The sequence below is a fragment of the Pristiophorus japonicus genome, unplaced genomic scaffold, assembly GCF_044704955.1.
Source record: "Pristiophorus japonicus isolate sPriJap1 unplaced genomic scaffold, sPriJap1.hap1 HAP1_SCAFFOLD_47, whole genome shotgun sequence".
Classification (NCBI taxonomy): Eukaryota; Metazoa; Chordata; class Chondrichthyes; family Pristiophoridae; genus Pristiophorus; species Pristiophorus japonicus.
Genome location: NW_027254374.1, coordinates 646,181 through 654,377, shown reverse-complemented (window position 1 = coordinate 654,377; position 8,197 = coordinate 646,181). Strand labels below are relative to the sequence as shown.

Here is an 8,197-nt window from a genome sequence, read left to right as displayed (position 1 = left end):
GTCGGTTAGCGATCAAACGCCTTAACCTCTCAATTACCTCGTCCTGTGAATACAGCTCAGAAAGCTCTTTAATTTCTTTCTTTCTCAATGCAAATCCCTGGACTCAAATGAAGCAACGAGCCAACTTACAATTATCCGTGACCAGCAGCATATGAATTGCCTTTGGCATTGTCACGTGCACGAGCGGTCGAAGGCGCTGGATTTAGCCTCCAGTTCGTAAGCGGGACTGTGTTAGAATCCCACCACTGTCAGAGTTTGCTTTTCATTGCTGTTTTTAAACGAACTCAGGCGTTGCAATATTAAAATAAAAAACTAAAAAATACCGCAAACTTTAGTAAGGAATCTATTGAGACAATTTCTTAATCAAAAATTTCCCTTTTTAAAGCGGTGTCATGCGTGGCAATATTGATTTATTTCCGTTCCTGGGATGTGTGTATTCCTGACAAGGCCTGCCTTTATTGCCCATCCCTCATTGTCCTTGAGAAGCTGGTGGTGATCCGCTCGAGGCTTCCTTGTCTGAAACTTCCAGGCAATCATAGAAACATAGAAACATAAAAACTAGGTGCAGGAGTAGGCCATTCAGCCTTTCTAGCCTGCACCGCCATTCAATGAGTTCATGGCTGAACATGCAACTTCAGTACCCGCTTCTTGCTTTCTCGCCATACCCCTTAATCCCCTTAGTAGTAAGGACTTCATCTAACTCCCTTTTGAATATATTTAGTGAATTGGCCTGAACTACTTTCTGTGGTTGTGAATTCCACAGGTTCACCACTCTCTGGGTGAAGAAATTTCTCCTCATCTCGGTACTAAATGGCTTACCCCTTATCCTTAGACTGTGACCCCTGGTTCTGGACTTCCCCAACATTGGGAACATTCTTCCTGCATGTAACCTGTCTAAACCCGTCAGAATTCTAAACGTTTCTATGAGGTGCAGAACAATTTTCGAATTAGGTCAGCCGTCCCAGCATGCCTTCTTGAAGTCAGTCAATATTCTAGATCTATTGCCAATCCTTTAGTTTCCTCAGAACCCGTCTTTAAATCTCCAAAATCCTTCCAGGGCGAGCGGATTGAAGAAAATAAACGATTTCGATAATTGATTTCACTAGCGGGAGAACCCGCTGTGAACAGGATTGAAGCTGCGCGGGAAAACCGAAGAGAGTTGAGTCCGAGAATCTCCAAGCAGTGCGAGAAATTATCCGCTTGTACTATCAGTTACCCTTAATAACTTGACAACTTCAATCAAATCACACCGTAATCTTACAAATTCAATGGCATACAACGCTGATTTTTGTAATCTCTCCTCGCAATTTCCTTTGAGCCCAGATTTAATTCTTCTGAAAGTACACTGCACGCACTCAAAGGTGAATATTTCTTTCTTGCATTATAAATACTAAACAGAAACAATACAAATATAAAGCTGTACTACGGCGAAAAATAATTGGAATGTGCATAATTTACAGAGCCACAACAGATGCGATGGGTGAACAGCCTCATTTTGCGCTGAATAATTCGATTATTCTATGTCTTTTTGTTTATAAGACAAGTGAAACAGACAGCTGTATGATGGGAGCACTGATCGCGCACAGCACCTGCACGTGTTTTTCATTGCACGGTCGGTTACAGTGCAGTATTTATATGATAGTACCTGCGCGTGAAATGTCGCACCTCTAAAAGCCAAAGGTTTTACTTGTGACATTAGCAGCGGAGTTGAAGGTATAGTTGTTGGGTTCTCAAACTTTATCCACTTATTAGCATTTCCATGTGAGCACTTCGCTTTCCACAGGTCCACAATGTTCAAAGTGCCGGTGAGAGTTTTACAGCAGCGGTTTAGAATTACAGATTTATAGGAGGGAACGGGGCCGTTACCATTCATAAATCAGTAACTCTGATGTTAAGTAAAATGTCCAGAAACAGACTCGAATTCAACGCACTGACAATGCATTTGGCACAAAGTAGAAGATGTGTAAACTCACGGATTATCTATACATGCTTCCCACAGGGTGGATAAAGTGGAATTAATGGATGTTGACTTCCAGAAGGCATTTGACAAGGTGTCACATAAAAGGTTACTGCACAAGGCAAAAGTTCATGGGATTGGGGGTAATATATTAGCAAGGATAAACGATTGGCTAACGAACAGAAAACAGAGAGTCGGGATAAATGGTTAATTCTCGGGTTGGCAATCAGTAACTAGTTGGGTGCCGCAGGGATCAGTGCTGGGACCCCAACTATTAACAATCTATAATAATGACTTGGAAGAAGGGACCGAGTGTAATGTAGCCAAGTTTGTTGGCGATACAAAGATAGGAGGAAAAGCAATGTGTGAGAAGGATACAAAAAATCTGCAAAAAGACATAGATAGGCTAATTGCGTGGGCAAAAATTTGGAGTATAACGTTGGAAAGCGTGACGTCATTCACGTTGGCAGAAAAAAAATCAAAGAGCAAGTTATTAATTAAAAGTAGCTGCAGGACAGCAGGACCTAGGGGTACTTGTGCATGAAACACAAAAGAATGGTATGCAGGTACAGCAAGTGATCAGGAAGGCCAATGCAATCTTGGCCTTTATTGCAAATGGGATGGAGTATAAAAGCAGGGAAATCTTGCTACAGTTATACAGGGTTTTGGTGAAGCCACACCTGGAATACTGCGTCTAGTTTTGGTTTCCATATTTATGAAAGATATACTTGCTTTGGAGGCAGTTCAGAGAAGGTTCACTAGGTTGATTCCGGAAATGAGGGGGTTGACTTGTGCGGAAAGGTTGAGGAGGTTTGGCTTCTAATCATTGGAATTCAGAAGAATGAGAGGTGGACTTATTGAAACGTATAAGATTATGAGGGGGCTTGATAAGGTGGATGCAGAGAGGATGTTTCCACTGAAAGGGGAGACAAGAGTTAGGGGGCAAATTCTTAGAATAAGCGGCCGCACATTTAAATACTGAAATGAGGAGGAATTTCATCTCTCAGAGGGTTGTACATCTGTGGAATGCGCTGCATCAGAGAGCTGTGGAAGCCGGGAAATTGAATCAATTTAAGACAGAGACAGATAGCTTCTTTACCGATAAGGGATTAAGGGACTATGCTGGTAGAGAAGTGGACCTGAGACCAAGATCAGATCAGCCATGATCGTATTACTTGGCAGAGCAGGCTCGAGCGGCCGTATGGCCTATTCCTGCTCTTATTTCTTATGTTCTTATATTCTTATCATATTCAACCCCAGCAAAGATTCCCCTGAACATCTTGCTGAGAATTTTGATAAAGGTTCATCACATATGTTCAACGTTTGCAACAGATCATTTAGAGGCGGTAAATGGAACTGTTTGACGGGAGCAAACCTGCTCATCAGACTCCCGCTGCCATTTACAGGATTGTCGGCGCTTTTTTGACTTGAACAATGAGGCTGATGTTGGAAATATTGCTGCAAGAAACACATTAAAACTGCTAAAGTGTTCGTGCTCGAGAGTGGCTCTGTGGCGCAATGGGTATCGCAATAACCATCTATAGCAAGCTATTCGATCGAAACATTCAAAGGTTGTCGGCTAAAATTTTATGATAGGTTTGATGTTTAGAACACTGGAAGTGAATGTGTGGAGCAAAACCTCATCTGTCTTCTCTCCGGCTGCACAGCTTCGAGAATCGAATGAAAGAAAGAGACATTAAATAACTAAACACTTCCGAAGCCCGGGATCTATACGTCTTCAATAAAATGCGCTTCCAACTGAATTATTCCAGCAATTCCCATTCGCTGAACCACACTAACGAACGATTTGTGGGTGTGCTGTAAACGTTCCTCATCGAAACTTGAATAAGTAACGACACTGGTGGAACGCAAACCCACAACCTTTGAATGATTGTTTGATGTTTATCTCAATAGTTCAACGCGCTATCGCTTGTGACACAGCCAATTACAGATTGTGTTCCTGAGTGAGTGACTCTGTGCTTCATGTTAGTGAATGGAAGACTTGATATGGTTAGAAGGTATCTCTGCAAATCATTTAACCTCCATCTTTTTAACAACGCATAAATGAGAGAACCAGGCACATCGCTCCGAGAGTCGTCCTCTAAACGTTAAAAGATGCCAGTGTTTAATGTGAAGGGTTTCGATTTATTCGGACGGACATCTGGTGTAAAGGCCACTGCGACACAGATGTGATACGATCACGCAGTCTTATAATCTGGAGTCAGACGGAAACAATCCTATTGTGTCTCAAATATCCCCACATGATGAGATGCTTCCTCTACATGGTGGCACTTTCAGACATCGCTTCCTTAATTCTATCTTTGTGACACAATAAGATTTTCCAATCGCCGCCAGCGCCCGCGGGGAAAAATCAGTCCATGCGAAGCAGCATTCTCTGTCAGGGTCCATATGCCCCTCACTTCTGCCACCTGCTGCAAATGATCGGCAACTAACTCAACTGTAGAGATAGGGCGCAGAGAATCAGCAGAGAAAGAGGCATTCTCTCCAACTAAACATTAGAGGAACAGGATCTAGGGGAAAGGTAATGCACTGGGGTGTGGAGTTCGGTCAGAGCTGCAAACAAATAGGTGAAAGATAGAGAGAAATATTTCCCGTAGTGGGAGGGTCCAATTCAATGGGAGATACATATAAAATTAGAGCTAACCCGTCCAGGTATGATAAAGGAATCAATTTTGTCACCGAAGGTAGTGGAATTCTGAACTTCCTCCCCTAAAAATCGGTTTATGCTGGGGGTCAATTGACAATTTCAAACCAGTGATTGATAGATTTTTGTTGGACTAGGTTATGAAGGTTTAAGGAATCATTGCACAGACCAGCCTTGATCGAATTAAATGTCCGGGCGAGCTTCACAGGCTGAATGGCCACCTCCTGTTTCTATTTTCTTATGATTGTAACAGGACAGACACAGAAACAGCTGCAAACATAAGTTGCATTTTATTCACATTTAACAGTAAAATATCCATTCCATGCGCAATGATGCTGTGGTAAGGAAATAACTCCCCAAGTTGTTGTACGGCTTTGCTATGGCTCTCTGGCCTCTCTCTCCCCTTCCTCCCACACGCTGCATGTTTTTAACCTTTGTTTTAAATGTGCTGCTGTGAGTTAGTGCATTCTGCAGTCTCACAACAATTTCTGCAAATATCGTTTCACTGCTTGACTACTATGTTTATTAGTTATGAATATCCTTGAGCTGGCAAGGTAGTGCTTCGGACATCGAATTAAAAGATGGCTTATTGGAAACACGTTGGGGTCATAATCTCGTTCGCACAGAACTGAATCTAAATCATTCAAGATGGAATATTGTATTTTCTGGATCACAATAAACAATATCTTGTTATAAATTTTGGCTCCTTAGTTCCCTAGTGTCAGAGGAGGAATTGTCTGCGTCGTTCATTTATTTCACTTCAGAGACAAACATAGGTATCCATTCAGAATTAACGCACGGATTGACACCGAGATAAATGCAGCGAGAAATACGGACAGCATTGGCACACATAGCGGAATAGATAAGAGAGATGCTTAAATACAAAAGGGACTCAAACTCTAAATGGAAGTGACAGGTGGCTGATCGATATGAGTGACTGGAGGCGATAGATCAAAGGCGTGGCTTGACTCCGTGGCTTAAATAGTCAAAGCGCCTATCTAGTAAACAAAAGATTCTCCGTTTGACTCCTAGCGGGGCTGGTACTTACTGTCTTCATGAGTCACAAAGGGTGAGTTTCTTCCCATGGAACAGAGCTGCAATCGTTTTAAACGTAACTGGAGTTGCCCTAGTTCCCATTCTGGATTAAGCCCCAGTTGGTGCGGGGCCTTGGTCGCATTCCAGCGCTGCTATAATTTCTGGCGGGGTTGAATTTGGCCTCGTCACAAAAACTACATATTTTCTGACCAGCGCCGTTTGTAACTTTGCTGCAGTCAAACGACAGATGTGACAGCTGGTGTGTGGCGCCGTGATCGTATAGTGGTTAGTACTCTGTGTTGTGGCCGCAGTAACCTCGGTTCGAATCCGAGTCATGGCACATCTCGCTTCATATCTTTTATTCACGACAGTACCTTCTGACAAAACACAGCCAAACATCTATCCTTACTAAATGAAACAGATATTACGTTTTTAGCGGTATTAACATATTTACTCCTTCAAACCCACCTTTTCTCCCAGCTTTTTCTGCGTTCCACAATCAATAGCCCTCCTTTACTTTGCTCACAATTCTCCCCACAACATTTTTCTGGTGATGGCACTGGAGCGAGGACGAATGAATGAGGTGATTTACTTCAATGTCATGGTTGTTTAACTCACCGGGCGAAACATGTTTTTCTCCGTTCTGAATCTGTCTCAAAACCGACGATTTCTGACATTCACTCACCTGAAGTAACGGAAGGCATTTTGCTGACATAAGCTGATTGTACATTTTCAATATTGTCGATTTAGGTGCATGGGCAGGACAAGTGGCGAAGGCACGTTGTCGCAGGGGAATTCTGTTTGGATGCAAAAATCAATAAACGGGATGGCTGAGCGTGTTGCAGCCCTAGGTGGCAGACTTGATAACGCGATGGACTATGAATCTATTGTGTTCTGCACGCGTGGGTCCAGTCCCATCCTCGTCGGTAGTGTGTTCAATATTTGATGCATGTCGTTCTTTTGTCAATCACCTGAAAATTCTTGTCCAAATTCACCTTTTTCCCTAGCTTGCTACACTCAGCTCATGTCATGTCTCAAATTATTAATATATACTTTCATGGGAAAATAAGGCAAGAGAATACAAAATAAATTGTAGGACACTAAGAAGTGTAGCGGAACAAATGGATCTTGGAGTGCAGGTCCACAGATCCCTGAACGTTGCAGGCCAGGTAGATAATGTGGTTGTTAAGGCATATGGACTGCTTGCTTTTATCAGCAGAGGCACAGTATTCAAGAGCAGGGGTGTTATGCTTGAACTGTATGCAACACTAATTAGGCCACCGCTAGAGTACTATGTCAGCACATTACAAGAAAGATGTAATTGCATTGGAGAGGATACAGAGGAGATTTACGAGAATGATGCCTGGACCGCAGAATTTGAGCTAAGAGGAAAGATTATATAGTCTGAGTTAGTTTTCTGTGGAACAGAGGAGGATGAGGAGAGACCATTTTCAGGCATACACAATTATAAGTGGACAAGGTAGAGGTGTTATTTCCCTTAGCAGAGCAGTCCAGAAAGAGGAGGCATGGATTTATTGTAATTGGTAGGAGGCTGAGAGGTGATTTGTGGGGACAATTTTCACCCAGAGGGTTCTGTAGCACACCGCTGAAAGGATGGGCGAGGCAGATTCCCTGTCCACGTTTCAAAAAAGTACTTGGATTTGAACTTAAAGTGCCGTTAGCTACAAGAGTACGGAACAAGAGCTGGAAAGTGGGATGAGGCTATATAGCTCATGTTCGGCACATGTCGACATGATGGGCCGGAATGGCCTCCTTCCATAATTTGAAATGCAATGATTCGATGATATGCATTGGTGTGAAGACAATTGTGAACTTTTTCAGGGCCACTATTATGATGAAAATATGTTTCACGTAAAGATAAACATATATAGAATTACTGAACAGAAGCATTGCAAAGTGGGTCCGCACATAAGCAGGTAAACCAAATGCGCTTTCGATTACATCACATTAAATATTCGGTAATCACAACTGTAATCGCGCTCCATTGAAACAGACACAAACATGGAATGATCCCGGACTGAGAGCACATCCCTTTTACACAAACACAGAATGATCCTGGACTGAGAAAATATCCATTTTACACACGCACAGAATGATCCCGGATTGAGGGAATATCTCTTTTACCACACACACAGAATGATCCCGGACTGAGAGAATGTCCCTTTTACCACACACACAGAATGATCCCGGACTGAGAGCGCATTCCTTTTAAACAGACACAGCGTGATCCGGGACTGACAGCACACAGCTTTTTAAATTATAAAAAGTCCCTTATGCTCACGCTTCCTACTCTTTTTGGCAATATTATTAATCTCTTCCTTGAATCTAATATTATCTTTAATTTCTCTTAATAGACACGGTTGGAACATTTTAAGTTTTGTGTTATTATTTCTTCAACGAATGTACATTGTAGCGAATTATCACATTTTCTTGAAATGCTTGCCATCAAAAGTGAATTGGATAACATTTGATAGGAATCAATTGCAGGGCTATGTGGAAAGTATAGGGAGTGGTTCTAA

The 8,197-nt window shown here is 42.3% G+C and overlaps 1 non-coding gene across 1 annotated transcript; it reads left to right on the top strand.

The window, feature by feature from the left end:
• Positions 1–5,925: 5,925 nt before the first annotated feature.
• Positions 5,926–5,997, top strand: trnah-gug (transfer RNA histidin (anticodon GUG)). The gene has a single exon. It is a non-coding gene; the product is annotated as a tRNA-His (tRNA).
• Positions 5,998–8,197: the final 2,200 nt, after the last annotated feature.